The sequence below is a fragment of the Rattus norvegicus genome, chromosome 4, assembly GCF_036323735.1.
Source record: "Rattus norvegicus strain BN/NHsdMcwi chromosome 4, GRCr8, whole genome shotgun sequence".
In the NCBI taxonomy this organism is placed as follows: domain Eukaryota; kingdom Metazoa; phylum Chordata; class Mammalia; order Rodentia; family Muridae; genus Rattus; species Rattus norvegicus.
The window spans coordinates 165053402-165075910 of NC_086022.1; the positions used below are offsets into that span (position 1 = coordinate 165053402).

Genomic DNA, 22509 nt, shown 5'->3' on the forward strand with positions numbered 1-22509 from the left:
AATAAATATTTAAGACAATGGAACATTAAAATGATACCATTACTAAATGAACAAGATCATGAACATGGAGGCAATACCCAGAGTGACATTTATCCAGTCTGTGGATAGGTACAAACATCCTAGAATAGAACAAATTACTGTTATGAATTCTGAAATTAGTCATTTGTGTGTGCTTGTATAATACAAAGTGTTGTCCCTGGAAAATATTGAGGAACACGCATATTTTGTTTGGTTTGTTTGGTTCTATGATGTAGGCTCTCCCTTTATTTATTTTTCAGCAATCATGTCATAGCTTCCTAATTGTCAAGGTCACAGTGTAAGCCTCTACATCTCACCAACTTCAATTATTATCATAATATCTACAGGGCCACAACTCATCAGAGATGGATTAAAGTGGGTGGGTGGGACGACTGATGCCTTGGAAAAAAGATATTCAGCAGTTCCTTGAACTGTGCATGCAATTGTTCACCAGACATGAAGTCATATTTTATGATCAAAAGAAATGTTTCTGACAACAAGAAAAACTTCCGCATGAAAGAAAAATCAAATCAAAACAAATTAGTATCAACTAACAAATAAGAAACCAAAAACCTACAACTGTATATGATTTTTAATTGTACTTTGTAAAAATTAATTAATTTACTCACTTTAAACATTCCAATATCAGCATCTCCTCCCCTCCCAGAAGCCTGTCACAGAGATCTTTCCTCCATTCTCTCCTCTCCTTCCCTTCTCAAACCACCCTCTCACCCCTCACACATCAAATCACATGGAGGTTCCTTAAACAATTATGCCAAGAATCTTTTCAGTTTTTTGTTTTTTTTTTTTTTTTGTTTGGGGGAGGGTTTTGAGCTTTTTATTTTTTTCGATATTGGTTTTATGTTTTGTTTTTAAACAGGGTGTCATGTAATATGAACTGGCCTCAAATTCAGTGTGTAGCTGAAGGTGACCCTTAACTCTTGATTCACCTGGCCCAATTTCAATTAAGAGGATTTATTCTAATCATAATGAAATACTCAGGTTGCTTATTGAGATTTTTTTTAGTTCCATAAGAGTTTAAGAAATCAGAAAGAACAGAGTCCTGGAGGCTTTGAAGCAAGCCATGTCCATGCACCAGAGGAGATGTGTCCTATCTTCATCAGGAAGGAAGAAGCCTCTGCTCTGCCATATCAGATTCCAGAGAACATTCCCAAACTCTTCCAGCTCATCTCTCTGTTTGCACAACAGACTAAGTCCTGTGAACAAAACACTTGTTTGATAGCAGTAAAACATTATTAGAAGAAGCAAATGAGGATCAGCACATTCCACTTTTACCTTTAACTCTTGTTGGAGATTCAATCAGGGAACTTATCCAGTCTCTTCTCACAAATACATGGGGAGAGGTTTGTGCACATAGTATTTTCTAGTCTTCTTTTAGATAAGAACATACATCATCCATCCTTTAGATTGTATTTCTTTATGTTCAAGATACTAAACAACAAAACAATTGTCAAATGTTTAATTTTGAACGTGCCCTGAAATAAGTCATGATTTTAAAATTCTATTTGCCAAAACATATAGAATATAGAACTATTAATCATAAGTTTACCACCGAAATGTCTTTTCTCTATGCTCATAAAAGGAAATGGTCTTTTGATCACACAAAATTTTCTATTCTATATCACACCCACAAGTTTTTGGTCAGCAGGTAAAATGGATTTTCAATATTTCCAAAGAATTATTTTATCCTAAACTTGCTTTCACATTTATATTTTGTTTATTATAATGCTAGGATAATAGTAAAACGGATGTGTTTGGCATAAAGAACAAGATCTTATATACTTATGTTTAAAGTGAAAGAGATTTGACATAGAGTCACATATGAAGGCTTGTGTCTGATGTCTTGGATAGTTTTTCTTTCTTCCTGCCCACATCACAATTAGTGAAGCTGAGACTTCTTGCAAACGTGGTGAACTGCCCGTATGTGACACAATTTTGATTTCTGAAGATAGTATATGAGACCACAACTATGCCTCTGTTTGCAAAAAAAAATGCAGCTAAATAAAATAAGTTAGAACACAGAGCAAATTACCACCAAAACAGAAGGGCTGTGAGTTCTGGGAAAGCGTGGGCTACGTAGCAACACAAAAATTCAAAAATAATTGTTTGTTGCTTCCTGTCATCTTAGTATTTGGTGGTGAGATTATGTTTGTGTGCTTCTCTTCTCTTTGTTTTGTTGCAAAAAGATAAGTTTCTTTCTTTTTCTAGGGTGTAGCTTGAAACAATCACTATTCCTTAATATTTCTCAATTTCTATGGACTCAATTCCCAAATAAAAAAACACAGATTAAAAAACTGGATAAATAGTGAGTACACAGCATTTTGCTGCCTTCAGGAAACACACCTCAGCGACAAAGACAGACACTACCTCAGAGTAAAGGGTTGGTAAATCACTTTCTAATCAAATGGTCTGAAGAAGAGAGCCTGTGTACATTCTAATATTGAATAAAATCGATTTTCAACCAAAAGTCATCAAATAAGACAAGGAAGGACATTTCATATTCATCAAAGGAAAAATCCACCATGATTAACTCTCAAGTCTAAATATCTATGCTCCAAATACAAGGGCACCTACATAAATAAAAGAAACATTACTAAAGCTCAAAGCACACATTGTACCTCACACAATAATAGTAGGAGATTTCAACACCCCACTCTCATCAATGGACAGATCAAGGAAACAGAAATTAAACAGAGACATAGACAGAATAACAGAAGTTATGAACAAAATGGACTTAGAAGATATTTATATAATATTCTATCCTAAAACAAAAGAATATACCTTCTTCTCACAACCTTATGATACTTTCTCCAAAATTGACCACGTAATTGGTTATAAAACAGGCCTCAACAGATACAGAAAAATAGATATAATCCCATGTGTCCTATCAGACCACGATGGGGTAACGCCGGCCTTCAATAATAGTAAGGAGAGAACGCTCACATATACAAGAAAGTTGAACAATGTTCTAATCCATGATAACCTGGTCAAGGAAAACATAAAGAAAGAAATTAAAGACTTCATTGAATATAATGAAAATGAAGGTATAACATACCCAAACTTAAAGGATACAAGAAAGGTGTGCTAAGAGGGTCATAGCTCTGAGTGCCTACAGAAAGAAATAGGAGAGAGCATTTATCAGCAGCATGACAGCACACCTTAAAGCTCTAGAAAAAAAAGAAGCAAATACACAGGAGGAGTAGACGACAAGGACTAACTAAATTCAGAGCTGAAATCAAGTAGAAACAAAAAGGACCATACAAAGAATCAACAGAACCAAAAGCTGGTTCTTTGAGAAAATCAACAAGATAGACAAACCCTTAGCCAGACTAATGAGAGGACACAGAGTATTTGTACAAATTAACAAAATCAGAAATGAAAAGGGAGACATAACTACAGAATCAGAGGAAATTAAAAAAAATCCTCAGATCCTACTACAAAAGCCTATATTCAACAAAACTTGAAAATCTGCAGGAAATGGACAATTTCCTAGACAGATACCAGGTCCCAAAGTTAAATCAGGAACAGATAAACCACTTAAACAACCCCATAACTCCTAAAAAAATAGAAGCAGTCATTACAAGTCTCCCAAACAAAAAGAGCCCAGGTCCAGATGGGTTCAGTGCAGAATTCTATCAGACCATCATAGAAGACCTCATACCAATACTATTCAAACTATTCCACAAAATTGAAACAGACGGAGTGCTACCGAATTCCTACTATGAAGTCACAATTACTCTTATACCTAAACCACACAAAGACCCAAAAAAGAAAGAGACCAATTTCCCTTATGAATATTGATGCTAAAATATTCAATAAAATTCTTGAAAACCGAATCCAAAAGCCCATCAAAACAATTATCCGTCATGATCAAGTAGGCTTCATTCCAGGGATGCAGGGATGGTTTAATACATGAAAAACCATTAACGTAATCTACTATATACACAAATTCAAAGATAAAAACCACATGATAATTCATTAGATGCTGAGAAAGCATTTGACAAAATACAACACCCCTTCATGATAAAAGTACTGGAAAGAACAGGAATTCAATCTCCATACCTAAACATAGTAAAAGCCATATACAGCAAAACAGTAGCTAAAGTTAAACTAAATGGAATCTTGAAACAATTCCACTAAAATCGGAGACTAGACAAGGCTGCCCTGTCATGTCCTACTCTTTCCACATAGTACTAAAAGTCCGAGCCAGAGCAATCAGAAAAGAAAAGGAGATCAAAGGGATACAGATTGGAAAGGAAAAAGTCAAAATATCGCTATTTGCAGATGATGTGATAGGATATTTAAGTGATCCCAAAAGTTCCACCAGAGAACTACTAAACCTGAAAAACACTTTCAGGAAAGTGGCTGGGTTTAAAATTAACTCAAATAAGTCAGTAGCCCTCCTCTACACACACACAAAAAATAAACAAACTGAGAAAGAAATTAAGGAAATGATACCCTTCATTATAGTCCCAAATAATATAAAATATCTCAGTGTGACTTTAACCAATTAAGTGAAAGATCTGTATGATAAGAACTTTTGAAGAAATAAATTGAAGAAGATGTCAGAAGATGGAAAGATCTCCCATGCTCATGGATTGGCAGGATTAGTTTAGGAAAAACGGCCATTTTACCAAAAGCGATATACAAATTCAATGCAATCCCCATGAAAATTCCAATCCAATTCTACGTAGAGTTAGATAAAACAATTTGCAAATTCATCTATAATATCAAAAACCCCAGGATAGCTAAAACTATCCTCAACAGTAAAAGGACTTATGAGGGAATCACTATCCCTGACCACAAGCAGTATTACAGAGCAATAGTGATAAGAACTGTATAGAATTGGTACAGAGACAGGCAGATCGACCAGTGCAAGAGAATTGATGACCCAGAAATGAACCCATATACCTGTGGTCACTTGATTTTTGACAAAGGAGCCAAAACCATCCAATGGAAAAAAGATAGCATTTTCAGCAAATGGTGCTAGTTCAACTGGACATCTGCATGTAGAAGAAGTTAGATTGATCCTTTCTTATCACCCTGTACAAAGCTTAAGTCCAAGTGGATCAAGGATTTCCACATCAAACCAGATACACTCAAACTAATAGAAGAAAAAGTGGGGAAGAATCTCGAACACATGGGTAATGGAGAAAATTTCCTGAACAAAACATCAATGGCTTATGCTCTATGATCAGAATCAACAAATGGGAACTCATAAAACTGCAAAGTGTCTGTAAGGAAAGGACACTCTGATTAAGAAAAACGTCAATCAACAGATTGGGAAATGATCTTTATCAATCCTACAACTGATCGAGGGCTTATATCCAAAATATACAAAGAACTCGTGAAGTTAGACTGTAGGGAGACAAATAACCCTAGTTAAAAACGGGGTTCAGAGCTAGGCAAAGAATTCACAGCTTAGGAATAAGTAACGTCTGAGAAGAACCTAAAGAAATGTTCAACAGCTTTGGTTATAAGATAAATGCAAATCAATACAACCCTGAGAACCTACCTCACACGAGGCAGAATGGCTAAGATCAAAAACTCCGGTGACAGCAGATGCTGTTGAGAATGTGGAGAAAGAGGAACACTCCTCCATTGTTGGTGGGATTGCAGACTGGTACAACAACCATTCTGGAAATCAGTCTGCAGTTTCCTCAGAAAATTGGACATTGTACTACCTGATGACCCAGCTATATCACTTTTGGCATATACCCAAATGATGCTCCAACATACAACAAAGACACATGCTACATGATGTTCATAGCAGCCTTATTAATAATATCCAGAAGTTGGAAAGATCCCAGATTCTCTTCAACAGAAGAATGGATACAGAAAATGTGGTAGATCTACACAATGGATTACTACTCAGCTATCAAAAATAATAGTTCATGAAATTCATAGGCAAATTAATGGAACTGGAAAATATCATCCTGAGTGAGGTAATCCAATCACTGAAAAACACACATAGAATGCACTTATTGATAAATGGCTATTAGCCCATATGCTCAATGCTCAAATTACCCAAGATGCATGGTCCACATTAAACTCAAGAAGGATGACCAAACTGTGAATGCTCACTCCTTCTTTAAAAGGGGAACAAGAATAACCTTGGGAGGGAATAGGGAGGCAAAGTTTAGGATAGAGGCTGAAGGAACGCCCATTCAGAGCCTGCCCCACATTTGGACCATACATATACAGCCACCAACCTAGATAAAATGGATGGAGCAAAGAAGTGCAGACTGACAGGAACTGGATGTAGATCTCTCCTGAGACCCACAGCCAGAATATGCCAAATACGTAGGCGAATGCCAGCAGCAAACCACTGAACTGATAACGGGACCCCCGTTGAAGGAATCAGAAAGGACTCAAAGAGCTGAAAGAGCTTCAGATCCCATATGAACAACAATACAATCCAATCAGAGATTCCAGGGCCTAAGCCACTACCCAAAGACTGTACATGGATTGACCTTGGGCTCCAAATTAATAGGTAACAATGAATAGCTTAGTAGAGGCACCAGTGGAAGCAGAAGACTTTGTCCTGCCATGGCTGGACCCCCAGTGAACGGGATTGTTGTGGGGAGGATGGTAATTGCCGGAGGTATGGGAGGGGAACACCCATATAGAAGGGAGAGAGAGGGGTTATGGGGATGTTGGCCTGGAAACTGGGAAAGGGAATAACATTTGAAATGTAAATAAGAAACACCCAATTTAATAAAGATGGGGGAAAGTAGTTGTTTAATAATTAATCATTAAAAGTGGCTATTAGCCCAAATGCTTGAATTACCCTAGATGCCTAGAACACATGAAACTCAAGACGGATGATCAAAATGTGAATGCTTCACTCCTTCTTTAAAAGGAGGAACAAGAATATCCTTGGCAGGGAATAGAGAGGCAAAGATTAAAACAGAGACAGAAGGAACACCCATTCAGAGCCTGCCCCACATGTGGCCCATACATATACAGCCACCCAATTAGACAAGATGGATGAAGCAAAGAAGTGCAGGCTGACAGGAGCCGGATGTAGATCTCTCCTAATAGTCACAGCCAGAATACAGCAAATACAGAGGCAAATGCCAGCAGCAAACCACTGAACTGAGAATAGGACCCCCGTTGAAGGAATCAGAGAAAGAACTGGAAGAGCTTGAAGGGGCTCGTGACCCCTTATGAACAACAATGCCAAGCAACTAGAGTTTCCAGGGACTACGCCACTACCTAAAGACTATACATGGACTGACCCTGGACTCTGACCTCCTAGGTAGCAATGAATATCCTAGTAAGATCACCATTGGAAGGGGAAGTTCTTGGTCCTGCTAAGACTGAACCCCCAGTGAACGTGATTGCTGGCGGGAGGGCGGCAATGGCGGGAGGGTGGGGAGGGGAACACCCATAAAGGAGGGGAGGGGGGATTAGGGGGATGTTTGCCCTGAAACCGGGAAAGAGAATAACATTCGAAATGTAAATAAGAAACACTCAAGTTAATAAAAAAATAATTATTCATTAAGATCCTCTTGTATAAACCAACAGAAATCAGAGATCTATTCAGGCTGAAATGTTAGCAGGAATTCGGACAAACTTCCATGGTCAAGGCAGCACTGAAGCTCGTGTTTCCCCTAAGAAGAAATCTCACTCAAAACTGAAATTCTTTTTTTTTTCTTTTCTTTTCTTTTGGAGCTGGGGACTGAACCCAGGGCCTTGCGCTTGCTAGGCAAGCACTCTACCACTGAGCTAAATCCCCAACCCTCAAAACTGAGATTCTTAACATTAAATCCTGCAAGGCCTACTGGGAAATAATTGTAGTTCCAGTATTTTGGAGATGAAGGTATGAAGATTTAAGCTTGAAGGAAAACCTTTAATACATAAAGAGTTTGAGCTTAGTCAGGGTTAGGGAGTCTCTGTCAAAGAAGGGAAGAAAGAGAATGAAACCCATTCAAACTACATGGGCTGAAACTTCATTTTTTTTAATTTCCTTTTTTATTTTTTCCATTTTTCTTTTATTGGGTATTTTCTTTATTTACATTTCGAATATTATCCCCCTTCTTGTTTACCCTCTGGAAACCCACACACCCTACTTCGATAAGGGTGCTCCCCCACCCACTTTACCAATCCCTCGAGCCACACTGCCCTGGCATTCTCCTACACTAGGGCATCGAGCCTTCACAGGACCAAGGACCTCTCCTCCCATTGATGCCTGTCAAGGCTATCCTCTGCTACATTTGCAGCTGAAGCCATGGGTCGATCCATGTATTTTCTTTAATTGGTAGTTATACCCTGGGAGCTCTGGGGTGCCTGGTTAGTTAATATTGTTGTTCTTTCTATGGGGTTGTAAATCCCCTCAGCTGTTTCAGTCCTTTCTTTAACTCCTCCACTGGGGAACAGGTTCTCAGGACAATGGTTCATTTTGAGCAACTGCCTCTGTATTTGTCAAGGTAGGGAAGAGCATCTCAAGAGAACACTATATCAAGCTCCTATCAGCATGCCTCTCTTGGCATCCCCAATGGTGCCCATTTTTAGTGACAGTCATAAGGGAAATACAAATCAAAACAACCCTGAGTAATCACCTAAAAACAAAACAACCCAATCAAAAATTAGAATGTAGAACTATACTGAGAATTCACAGCAAGTGAATCTAGAATGGCTGAGAAGTACTTAAAGAAATATTCAAAGACCCTAGTGATCAGAGAAATGCAATTCCAAATGACCCTGAGATTCCACCTTACACCAGTCAGAATGAATGAGATCAAAACCTCAGTGGACAATATATGTTGGTGAGGATGTCGAGAAAGAGGAACCCTCCTCCATTGCTGGTGGGAATGCAAATTAGTACAACTACTCTGAAAATCAATTTGCATATATCACAAAAATTTGAAAATAGACATACACGAAGACCCAGAAATACTACTCTTTAGATTATACCCAAAAGATGCCCCACTATGCCACAAGGCGCATGTTCTACTATGTTCATAGCAGCCTTATTTGTATCCCAGGACAGAAGAATGGATACAGAAAATATGAACACTACTCAGCTATTAAGAAAAAGGATATCCTGAGATTTGCAGTAAATGAATGGAACTAGAAAATATCATCCTGAGTGAGGTAACTCAGACACAAAGGACATGCATGGTATGTTCTCACTAATAAGTAGATATTAGCCAAAAAATAAATACCCAAGATATAGTCCACAGAACTCAAAAATGTCAATATGCTGAAGGGCCCAAGTGGGAATGACACAGTTCCACTTGGGTCGGGGAAGAAAACAACAACAATGCTGAGAGGGAGGGAGAAACAGAGGATCCAAAGGGGATAGGGTTGGGAGGAGAGGGGAACGTGATCTGGTATTGGGTGGGAGAAAAGGGACCAGCAGAAAATTGGAAACTGGCACCCTCTGGAGGAAGGATGTTATGAGAACTCTCTAGAATATATCAGTCCTGGGAAGTGAGAGAGTCTCAGGACACAAAAAGGTGGGCCATAGGATGGGCAGAGGGAACTTGTAGAACCAACCTCCAGCAGAAAGATGGCATCAAGTGAAGGATGGGTTTGCTATCCCACAGTCAAAGCTCTGACCCTGTCTGAAAGAACTGTAGGGATGGAAATGGAGAAGAGCCTGAGGAAAAGAAGGTCCACCAACAGGCCCTAAGTGAGATTCAGCTCAAGGGGAGGTCCCAGACCTGACACCACTACCAAGGCTATGGGGCGTTCAAATAAAAGGAATTATCATGATGCTCTTGAAAAGACCCAACAAGCAACTGAAAGAGTTGGATGCAGATATGTGCACCCAAACAATGAACTTCAAAGGTGCTTTGTATACCAGGAATAAAAATGGCCTTTACCTTTTCAAGCCAGATTTTAGAAGAGTACTTCTTCCCTTTTAAGTTCATCACCCTATTTGCATGGTGGCCTAAGACCTGTGGTTAAAACATTTGGTCACGAAGTAGTCCCAAATCATTACAGGAATCCAACAAAGATAACAAAGTGTTCCCCTTTTATCTTTCCTTCACTTCTCACACCAAATCAAGGAATAGATGTACTCTTTTTGCACAGATGCAGGAGTGGGCTTTGCCTCAGTCATCATTATCTATATCTGTGAAACTGAAAAATGCACATTATCTTAGATAATGATTCCACTACAGATAAATCACTATAAAACAAAAAAAAAAAAATAGATTGGGCGGTTATTAAAGTTTGAAGTATATTGATTTAGAAGAAGGTTTTTGAAAACAAGGTTTATTATTCAAAATGTACAGAATATGGACTTGATCAAAAGTACAGCAGTAAAACTGTTAATTTCTCTGAACTCACAAAAAAGTTTTTGGGCCGGTAACATTGTTCACCCAACCTGACAACCTCAGTTTAGACTTTAGACCCCGCAAAGAATAAAAATAAAAAATAAAATGGTCTTTTGATCACAACTCAAGTAATCATATACTCTGCACTGTTAATTTTTCATGGTCAAGGTAACTGAATTTTTCATGTTTCTAAGGGATAATTTTATATTAAAGTTGAATTCCTCTGATACTCTTTTCTGATGAAAAGAAGAAATACATTACCTGGCACGTAGGAAGGACGGGGTCACATATACATCATTTTTAAGAGGAAAAGGGAGAGTTGGAATACAGTCACAGAAGAGGGTTTGTGACTGCAGTTGTGGTTCTTGTTCCCTTCCCCCACAGTCAATGAGAGTTCACTGAAGCATAGTGATTCACTGACTTCCCTGCAGCAGCACAACTGCACTCTCAGCAGGATGATGTACTAAATGACACAACTACATTCTTAGGAAAACATGCTTTAACATATAGAATAAAATATATAACTCGGTTATAACACTGTGAAAGGTGAGGCAAGTCACTAACCTCATCATTTGTGTGGCAGAATTAGGATTTTAACCAAGGTTAGACAAGGTTGAAGAAAAGGGTCCTAATCAAATATGAACTAATAATTAAAATCCCACTTGATGCGCAGTCAAGAAGCAGATCCCTATAGAGGCATAGGCTTCAGCAGAGCTGACACTTCAGAGGATCAGCAAAGCATGGCAGGGAAAGAAGAATAGAGGATCTATGTGAAATGGTCATTTAAATACTAAATAATGACTCCATGAAGCTCAGAAGTTCAAGGCATGTTGGGAAAATACAGTGAATGTGAACGAGTCTATCCTAAGAAAATAATCCATTTCAAACAATATCAGGGAAAAACACTTGCCAAACTTCTTAGGGAAAAATAGCCAAGAGATAAATTGTTAACAAATGATCACCTTTCTTTAAGCTTGGATTTAATCAAGGGAGAAACCGAGTATTTAGACTTACTATAGGAAAAGAAAATGAAGATAAATGAAACCAAGGTGATCATAAATAACAGACAGTAGAAGTGAGAATACACATTAGGCAGCCTTGAGATTTCATTTGGGTACAATCAAAGAAGGATGTGTATTGAATATTGGTAAAAAGGAAAAGGATCCAAAATCACTAGATAATCACAGACACAGATGAAGCACATACACTGCATCATGAGCTCTTATCTTTACTTTGATCGTGATGAACTCCTAGACCTGTATACAAGAAACTCAATTTAAATTCACAGCTGCTTACTGTGGTCATTAGAAGATGTCATTGTGACAGATGAGCAAGGTTCTGTGTCTTCCCACAGGAGAAAATGCTGGTGGTGGCTGCAGGAACATTCTGACTATTGGACTCCCTTACACAAACTTCAGGTCTGGGCCTAGTAAATATGTCATCACTGAGGACCAGTATTTTTTTTAGCATAGTCAAGGTCAAAAAAGCTCTATTCAACTGAATACAGGCCTCTTTTCTCCTTCTGGTACCTCACTCTAAATGTTACCTCCTGCTCATCTCTGATTCTATATGATGCTAGAGGCTATAAAGAAATTTATAACCTCTATGGCCAATCATAACATCAAATATCAGAAATCTGAGTGTTTGTGAGATGCAGCCAGGAAGACTAGGACTAGACTATATGAAATGATACTTCATATGGACAAACCAAAATAAATAATAGTACTAATAATATCTGTCATTAGAACATATCAATTCATCTTATAAAGCTGTCTCTCCTCCTGCCACTTCTCTGACAGCCTGGTTCAGAATGTCTTTTGAGTAAAGAGAGGAAGATATTTTCCAAAAGTTTAGACCCTAGCTGTCCACACTGACAGGGCTGAATTTAGAATTGAAGTGAGACAGACCTGGCATATTCTCAGGGACAAAATGAGAGAGTACTAAGAAAATTATCAATGTGACTGTCATGCCTTAGACTATTTCTGAATCTATTGAAGAAGAAACCCGATGAATGCCGCAAAGAAAATTAGATTATGAACAGAAAACAACAGAAACAGAACATTAAACCCACCAGACAAGAGACACTAGGATTATCTCTAGCACATGTAAAATAAGTATAACTGATGTCTTTCAAGAGATAAAAGACAGGTCAGGCATGCCTGCCTGTATTCCCAATACCTGGCAGATGGAGCTATGAAGATCACAAGTTCACGGACTTTGTGAACCTTGAGATGATTTCTTATCTCAAAATATCAACAAAATAATAAAAATTCAATTTATTTTATATTATATAAAAATATATTTTTATATTATATAAAAAATTCAATTTATTTTTATATTATATTATATTATATTATATTATATTATATTATATTATATTATATCTGATTTGAAGGCAGTAGGTTGATTCTGATGATGCAAGGACCAAGGTGAACGAGGACTGAAAAGTAAGGGCATATGAGAGTAAAGAATGAATTAACCAAAACTAAGGATATTTAAAAGTTCTTATAAAAACCCACTAGATAGTAAATTCATAGATGATCAATACAAAACAAACTCCATTACTCCTTGGTAGGGGTGATATTTGTGTGTTTGTTTGCTTATTTGTTTTAGCGAAGGGCAATATTTTAGTCTTATTGGGATTTTTGTGTATTTCAGTTGCTTGATTAATTTTATTTCCCCCTTTTTTCTTGTTGTTGTTTTGGGGAGAAAGAAAGAGTATGACTTTGGGTGGGGAGTAAGGTGGGGAACAACAAGGAGCATTCTGTGGGGAGAGAACCCATTCAAAAGATCTGAGTTTTTAAAAAGGAACCCAAGTGCAAGGCAAAGTAATTCCAAGAGGAATTACTTACTGGTCTGGGAGATGACAAGGGTCTCCTACACAATACAGGTTATTGCTCCTCCCCTTGGTTATCCACCATAACCACATGGAAAGGTCCTATTGCTGAAAATACTTCACACTTTGACACCAACAAATGAGGCTGCTCCTCCACCTACTTACCCATCCCAGCCTCCCCTCTCTATCACTACAGCCATTTCAATTTTAGCAAAGAAGTTAAAACCATCCAGTGGAAAAGGCAGCATTTTCATCAAATGGTGCTGGGTCAACTGGGGGTCAGCCAAATGACTCATGCTGTAAGATGAACAATTAACAAATGGGAACTCATAAAGTTGAAATGCTTCTCTAAGGCAGAGAAACTTCTTCACATAGCGGGCTATAGTCCATGCAGAGTGGCAGAATTTATCACAGTGCATAGAAGTATATATGTGCTGAGCCCTAAAGGAGACATCTGCATCAACTGCTTTGCCTCCATACTACCAGCAAATTTCAGGGGATAGCAGAGAAGAGGACATAGAAAAAATTTAAGAACCAGACAAGGGGAAAAGTGCTGTGAAATTCAGGTGAACAAGATGAACAAGATGAAATTTTTGGAAATTTATTTCTTTTTAAGAAATCACTATTCTTAGGTGACAGCTGCAGGAAAAGAGAGAGATACATTTTTATTGAGAGTTTAGCCATCGGTGGGCTTCCTTGTTCCACTGGATTGCATACAACCAGGCACCTATAGACCGTTAACTTGAAGACATGAGTTAGTATGATGCATATTTGAGTTTTTAAGGGGGTAGGGTTTGATATGTTCATATATTATTTGATGAAAATATGATATTAAATAAAAATGCATATTATTAATAGAGATAATCATGGAAGAATTTTCTAGCAGATTATAAATAAAGGGACACATTGGCATTTTCAAAACACTTTAAATTGATTGCAGGCCTACATATGTATGTATATACAAACATGTACTTATATTCATATACAGCCAAAAATTATATAAGCTGAAAACAAAAAAAGTCACATGAATAACTCCTGCTCAATGTATCTGTCATGATCATTTGGTCACTCCACACCATTTTAAGTTATTGACTTTCTAATCCCGTTATTATAGTTCAAGAAACAGTCCTGAGATGTATGCAGTTTTTAGTCACTTTTGGTTAGTTCCATGAACATACAACTTCCCTCTGTAACCCTTCCTCAGAGACTGCCTTATGCAACTTGTTGTTAACTATGAGCTCATAGAAAATGAGGAAAGACATGTGAAGTGAGAGAAAAGCCTTTGCATACAAGCCTCCCAGTACCCACACCAGTGTTAGTCTTAAGAGTTTAGAAACTCACATTTCAGATTGGTTATTATACATCCATGACCATTACTCTTTTGCTTTATTATATGAAAATCCAATCCAGTAATTGTCAGAAAGAACCTGGAGCTGAAGGAACTTCTGTAAATGATACAACATACCGTATGATGAATTTTCTGAATTTGATGCAAGAACAAGCAAGAAAATTTCCCAGCATTCCAGTATCATTCTCTGCTGTCCTGTTCTCTCACCCATTTGTCCCACTATGTTCATTTTGGAAAGGAATTCCTTCAATAGTACATTTAAATCAAAATTATGTCAGTTCTGTAAGTTATTTAAAATAAAAACTTCAATAAAAATAAAATAGTATCCTGAGATATTAGTATCATGGCATGCTGTGTGAGTACGTGTCTTAGAACACGTCTAACTAAGTAACCATGACTGGACTAGAATTCACAATGGTTTAATTATAATTTTTTTTAGATTTAACATTTTTTGGACTGATCTCTCAATTTCTTCTAGTGTTTCATTTATGCCTGAGCTAAATAGAAAATTCTTTATGTAGGAATCTTGACTGGTCATGAAGCACATAAATGTATGTTCAAAGTCTTTAGCAACCAGAGAAATGCAAATCAGAACAACTCTGAGAACTCACCTTACACCAATACGAATGGTTAATATTAAAATTCAAGTGATAGCACATGCTAAGAAGGTTATGGAGTAAGAGCAACACTCCTCCATTGCTGGTGGGAGTGGAAACATGTACAATGTCTTTAGAAATAAACTACATGGTTTATCAGATAAGTGGTAATAGTTCTAATACAAGAGCAAGCTATACCATTCCTGGACATATATCCAAAAAGTGCTCCTTAATTCCACAAAGATACTTGCTTAATAATATCCATAGCCATTTATTCATAATATCCAGAACTGGAAACTTCCTATATGTCCTTCAATTGAAGAATTAACAAGATCTGTGGTACATCTGCACAGTGGAATAGTATTCAGCTATGAAATGCAAAGACATCCATTTTGCAGGCAAATGGATGGAACTTGAGAATATCATCCTGAGTGAGGTGTCCAAGTCCCATAAAGACATTCATGGTATGTTTTCAGTTTTAAGTGGAGATTAATCATAAAATAGAGGATGTTGATGCTATACTCCACAGACTCAAGTATTTTGGACAGAAAAAAGGGAAACAAGCAAGAATTCTTGAGTCTCACTTGGAAGGGGTAATGGCATGGTTATGAAAAGCAAATGGAGAGAGAGAGAGAGAGAGAGAGAGAGAGAGAGAGAGAGAGAGAGAGAGAGAGAGAGAGAGAGAGAAATGAGTAGTAGAGGGACTCATGAGGGAAGCAGGTTTCAGATTCAGATGTGGGGAAGGGTACAGGGATGGATGGCCTGATGGTCATAAGAATTAATGGAATTCTGCAACTGCTGAAGAGGTTGGTAGGGAACATCTCCTGGAATATGTGGTGACCAGTGTTAGGAGAGGCACACAATAATCAATAGGGGTGTCCTTAGCTATGTCCTTCACTACATAGGCTAGAGAGACTGCCTCCTGTGGCCAGGAGAAAAACCCAGGGGACCAATATCAACATCAAGAAACTGACAAAACTTTTGAAACAACTCATCAGTGGAAGTGGACAAACCTAGCCTCATGGAGTTGGGGGACTATGGACGCCTGGGGCTCCCCATGGAGATTACTTGTGCAGTTATGTGCATGGGTTCAGGGGGAGAGAACTCAGGAAGGGAGGGGAAACAGCTTTTGCTATCCCTTCTGCCAGTATTTCTCCTCTCTTCTGCTGACAATTTGGTTGGTCAGGCCAGGCTGAGCCAGCAGGAGACAGACCAGCTGGAGAGAGATGCAGGAGGGCTTCTGGTGGAGTTTTTTGGAGAACAGATCTCTTCCTCAAGCAGTGGTGTTACAACCCTGATGCCAGAAATTCTCAGACAATTGAATAATTCCTGCACACTTTTAATCTTTAACATGGTTCTTAAATACAGTTTTTGGATGGGTCAGTGTTTGAGACTCCGTGACCTGTGGTCAAGTCCTTACCTGTGGAGGAGGAATTTGGGGCATTGTCCTCTGTGATCTGCCTTGAGCCTATGTAACCTATGATCACATCCTCACCAGTGCTGTAGGGGTTTGGGGCATTGTCCTATGTAAGTGGTTTTTCTCTAGCCTCTCTAGAGGGGTCAGTGGCAGGGGGGTACAGCTAGTGACACCTTGATCTGGGAGGCTGGAAATTTGCCTGCTGTTCATTTTCGGGTCTCTGAGAATTTGACCTATCTCGATCAGGAATCATGATACCTTTTACAGCGAGCTGCCCCACATGAAGTCTCGATGTACCAGAATTTGGAATAACTAGGGGGTAAAATGCTATTGCTCCTGCTGCTGCTGCTGCTACACTATTATTACTACACCAAAAATAATAAAAATTTAAAAAACTGGTGCTATTTAATATATCAAATGAATACTAACTTTATTATTTGTAATTAAACATTCTTTTATGTTGTTATTTGAACATGTATAAAATTGTTATATAAATATCATATTGTGTCATAAATAACAATGTTTTCAAGGTGAATCTGCAATCATTTCTCCATAAAGATACAGTCTTCAATGAGATGTCATTAGTAATAATTAAAGCAGGAAATGTCAGATATTGGAATTACAAAACATAAGAATAGTCTGCAATAAAGGTAGGGACAGTTTCAGTGAAAATCACAATGGAATTAACTGGTCAACCACTTAATTACACATTTTTCATATCATCTCATATTACAGACAGGAACAGGGGTCAGTTACTTTCCCTTTTGGCATCTGCTTTCTCATCTCTGGACGTCTCCCTTCCAGTTCCAAAGAGCAAACATTAGACAGAGGGAGTTAATTTAGAACTCTATGGAGAAAAATAACTCTCAGTCAGAGGATGAGCTGTACCAAAGGTTTAAACTTAATCAGGAAAAGGCATGCTTTCTGAGGGACTCTCTTGTAGGCTCCTGAGAAAGGGAGTAAACTAAAAGACACAAGGGTATCTGTAGTAATGAGTCTCCCCCTAATAAACCCTTGTCCCACAGTTGTGTCCATATTACAGGAAAATCACATACACGTGAAAAAATATGGATTTAGTGTCTCATTATTCAGGAGTAGAGACAAAATCGAACAGAATGAAGGGGCCAGTGTCTAGAGTACCAGTTCGTGCTCATCATTGATCTTCAGAAGGGATAAGTTGGAATCCTGGCAGGTCTGTTTATGTCCATTCCATGCTTTTTTTGTCCAGGATAAAATAATAAAATTTTAAACCATAGCAGAACCAGTATATTTCAACATTTTTGCCTGTGAAAGTAAGGTTATATTGTTATTATTTATTATTTTGGTATTGTGTTATCAGAACAGTTTTGATTGAGGTTGAGTTGAAAGAGATAAAGAAAGGGGGTGGGGTAAAATCTCGCAGGTCTCATAAAATGAGATTCTATAATTCCCAGATACCCTTGCACATTGATGACACTAGAGACATAGAAACATTTCCTATGTCAATCATGTGTCAATCAGTAGAGAAAAGAATACTATTTATCCTTTAAAGGAAAATTCATTGGCTGAGCATGATAACTTATGCCTATAACCTGAGTACTCCAAAGAGAGAGACAGGAAGATAACTATCAGTTTGGGGTCATCCTCGACTAAGTAAAGACTTCCAGGCCAACCTTGGATACACTTTGAGTTCCAAGTCAACCTGGACTACACAATGATAGTCTCACATGAAACCCAAGAGACAGATGCTGATCTATGTGACAAACATGGATGAACTTGAAGATGGTGAATAAAGAGAAACACACCAGGTCTAGGACCATGCTTTATGATTCTATTCAGATTAGGTTTCTAAATCAGTCCAGTTCTATGAAACAGAGGCTGAATACCAGGAGATAGAGGGCAGGAAATAAAAACTTTCTATTCAGAGGAATTTAAACTGCTGATGGAATTCTAGATCTGCTGTAATGTATTGTGTCCACACTGGTCCACACAGTACTGTGAACTTAGCATTGTGCCATGTTGTTGTTAAATTCTCTTATCTTGAGTGAAATGAGAAACTTACAAGGGAGATTTTGATGTTGATAATCTGTTCTCATGATTATGTTGATGACTGGTAATTCCATGCCCAGCTGGCAGTAGAAGTGTCAAAGATACACTGACTTCTAGAAACTATAAGATTCTGCTAACTCAATCAGGGATTTCTGAGTTGCCAGTCCCTACATGAAATAAGGAACCCTCAAATGATTAACAAAGGCATCACCAGCATCTTAAGCTGAAGGTTAGACCTGAAAGCTTCCATGAAAGAAATAATAGATGATAATGCACTTCTGTATTCATGGTCCTCCCCTGCTACATACCTGTGTGCTGAGAGGAAGGTATAACAGTCTTAGTATCACTGTACCATCTTTTCTGTTCTCTGTTTAGAGATTGTAGAAGATCATTGCCTTGACTACAATTTATAGACTTATTTCTTAGCATTTCTTCCTTTAAATCGATGTCATTTTGCATGGTTGTGCAGTTATACTTGTCGCTTAGAGTTTCATGCAGTCCATGTTTTTCGTGAGCATACTGGAAAACTAAATTAGTCATAAATAAATATCTAAGTAAAATATTGTACTAATTATTAACCCAACATGAAAATTTGAACTAAAAAAAAAACTTTAGGAAATTGGACAACTGTTATAAGTGCATATGGAATCCATAATATCAACATACAAACTTATGTTTTAGCACAGCCTGGAAGTTATTTTTTCTGTAAATGTGAAGGAATGCAATAAATTTTAAACTTAATATCTCTGTACTGATGAAGTCTTTTTACTTAACCATGACCTCAATATGTATTAAAGAAAAAGGAAAAGAATGCCATAAGTTCTTTGCAAAACTGTATCTTACAATACATTTATGTAATATTAACAGTCCCCTGAGCTCAGAATGTAAACTACCACCAAGTCCTCAAAAGGAGCATGACCATGAGAGAGAAAGAGCAGGTCAACTCGTAAGAGCCCCAGAGCTAACAGATTAGCATGAATAAGGACAGAACACTGCAGAGGGTAAGGAAAAGTTATTAAAGTCCATAGATTCTTATTTATCTCTTGATTATAGGATACAAAATGGACATAGTATATAACTGTATCATCCCTTTCCAAAGCTATGTTTTAGGTAGAAGTTCAAATAAGATGTCTCTCAATTACTCACTGTTTGTCAGGAACATTGCAACAGCTACCAGCTGAAAGGGAACAGAGGATTACAAGAGCTACCACAGTGACCTGCCAGGGGACTGAACTCCCTTAAATCAACAAAACAAAGCAAGACATTCAACACCATTAAAAAGCACATCTCAATACTAATACAATATTGTATAGCAGCGAAACATGGCGAAATTATGCACGGCAGACTGAAATTATACAAACAGACTGAAAAGAGCCCTCAAAATTGTAGATTTCTACCTAAAATACACCCACGGAAGAAATCCTACATGTGTGACGTTTTCCAAAATTCTTAACTTATTTCAGCTTTATCCTTGTAATGTGAATAGTCTGATCTCAGACTATTATTAATTGTATGACAGGTATGTGTCCTCACTCACATCTATAGGAACAAAAGTGCATTCTTGAGAAGGCATTGGTGTCATGGGTACAATGCAAGTACAAGATAACAAACTAGAGCATAGGGTCCACCAAGAAAGATAACTGAAGATAAAGAGGAGTGAAGATGGATGGATGTTTTTGAGAACTGGTAGAGAAACACAGCTTTTCTGGACTTGAGCTATATAAATCCCCATCCATGAAAGGGCTATAGTTAAACTATTTCTTTTTCCATGTAAGCTTGATTTTGCTCTATATAATACTAAATATTTTTCTGTTTTTAAGGTATTTGGAATCTGAAACTTATGTTTCTGATTACTACTACGTCGAAGAAGAGAACAATCTCCTCTTGGGACAGAGCTATGAGAGTATGAATAGAACAACTAAAAAAAATTAGAGAAGAAAAAAAAGGTGATAATTCTGTCTTTTCATTAATAAATGATTCTTTGACATTTTCAGGAACTGACAATAGGGTGTAATTATTCCCACACCCCCTAATCCTCTCATCCCCGCTTCCTTCATGTGCAACTTTATTTCCATTTGGAGAATTGATCTTCTGATGGACAACTGTTGGTGCCTGTTACATTAGATGTTGGAGATATTTATAACAATTAAAACACTTTCCTTGAGATTGAAAATATTATTTCTAATGCATTAGCTTCATTTTTGTAGGATTCTGTTTCTCTAGAAAACAGTCTTTTAGGAGACCCTGGCTTGTTAGTTTTAAAGTTTTCAGAATTTTTATTGACTTGACTAAATAAGAAAACAAAAAAATCTCCTTATGGTTTATCACATCATTTTAAATTTTAATTCTTATAGGCTATTTTATGTATTTTCATTTCAAATGTTATCCCCTTTCCAGGTTCCCCCAACCCTTCCCCTTCTATGTGGATGCTGTTCTACCTTTCCACGAACTTACCTCAATACACTGGCATTTCACTACTCTGGGGAAATGTGCCTTCACAATACCAAGGACTTCTCCTCCTATTGATGCCAGAAAATGCCATTCGCTGCTACATATGCAGCTAAAGCCCTGGGTATTCTTGGTTGGTGGTTTATTCCCTGGATGATCTGAGGTGGTTGACATTGTTGTTTTTCCTATGAGGTTACAAACCCCTTCAACTCCTTCAGTCCTTTCTCTAGCCTCTCCACTGGGCTCCCAATGCTCAATTTGATGATTAGCTGCAAGCATTCTCATCTGTATCATTACAGACAAGCCCTCTCATGAAACATCCATATCAGGCTCCTCTCAACAAGTAATTTTTGGCATCATCTTGTTTCCTGTAGTTTTGTCTTCTAAACTTTTTTGTAAAAACAAATAACAACAATACACACACACATAGAGTTTTGTGTGTGTGTGTTTCCTTCATGAATGCTTTGTTTAAAAGCCTTCAGTTGTGAAACCACAACTGCCTACTTCTTTATGTTGAAACAGACACAATCACAATCCTACATTCAAACTTTTATTCAGACCCTCAGACCTTAGTGTCACCAATTTACAGCTGCAAGATGCTCTTCCTGTCCCAGGATAGGTGAGTGATACCTGAAGTATGAACCAGCCTGAGGAAAGGATAGGCTGATCACTTCCTTCACTGGGAGAACTGGCTTATCCTGTCCAGTGTCCTACATAGTACTATATTTCAAGGTGTATCTGTTACCACCATGAAATGTGGAAAACTTCACAGGTCTTAAGAAAACCCCAAACAGCTCTATTTTGAGCTATCCTGTGATTGTGTCTACCCTGTGCATTTAAAAAAATTATTGAAAATATTTTACATATATTTAAATGTTATTCCCTTTCCGGTTTCGTGGCAATAAGCTGCCTATCCCATTCCCCTCCCATTCTTCCATAAGGGTGTTCCCCTCCCAAAACACCCTCTTCCTGTCCCCCACCTGATATTCCTCTTGCACTGGGGGCTTCCAGTCTTGGTAGAACCAAGGGCTTCTCTTACCATTGGTGTCCAATAAGGCCATCCTCTGCTGTATATGAAGCTGGAGCCATGAATTTGTCCATGTGTAGTCTCTGAGTAGAGGTTTAGTCCCTGGGATATCTGGTTGGTATATCTGTTCTTGTGGGGTTGTGAGCCCCTTAACCTCCTTCAGATCCTTCAATCCTTCCTCTAATTCCTCCAATGGAAACTCCGTTCTCAGTTCAATGGTTTGCTGCTAGAATTTGCCTCTGTATTTGAAATGCTCTGGCTGCACTTCTCAGGAAACAGCTATATCAGGCTCCTGTAAGCATGTATTTCTTGGATTCATTGTTATTATCTAGTTTTTTTTTTTTTGTGTGTGTGTGTGTGTGTGTGTGTCTGTGTGTAGGTTCTGAGTTGAAATTCCCTTAGATGCTGCTCGAAACTTTGTCTCCATATCCACTCCTATGAATACTTTTGTTCCCCTTTTACAAAGGACTGAAGCATCCAC

At 37.9% G+C, this 22509-nt stretch overlaps 1 pseudogene; it reads right to left on the reverse strand.

Annotated features, from left to right (window-relative positions):
- Window positions 1–1334: 1334 nt before the first annotated feature.
- Window positions 1335–22062, reverse strand: Klra5-ps3 (killer cell lectin-like receptor, subfamily A, member 5, pseudogene 3; annotated as a pseudogene).
- Window positions 22063–22509: the final 447 nt, after the last annotated feature.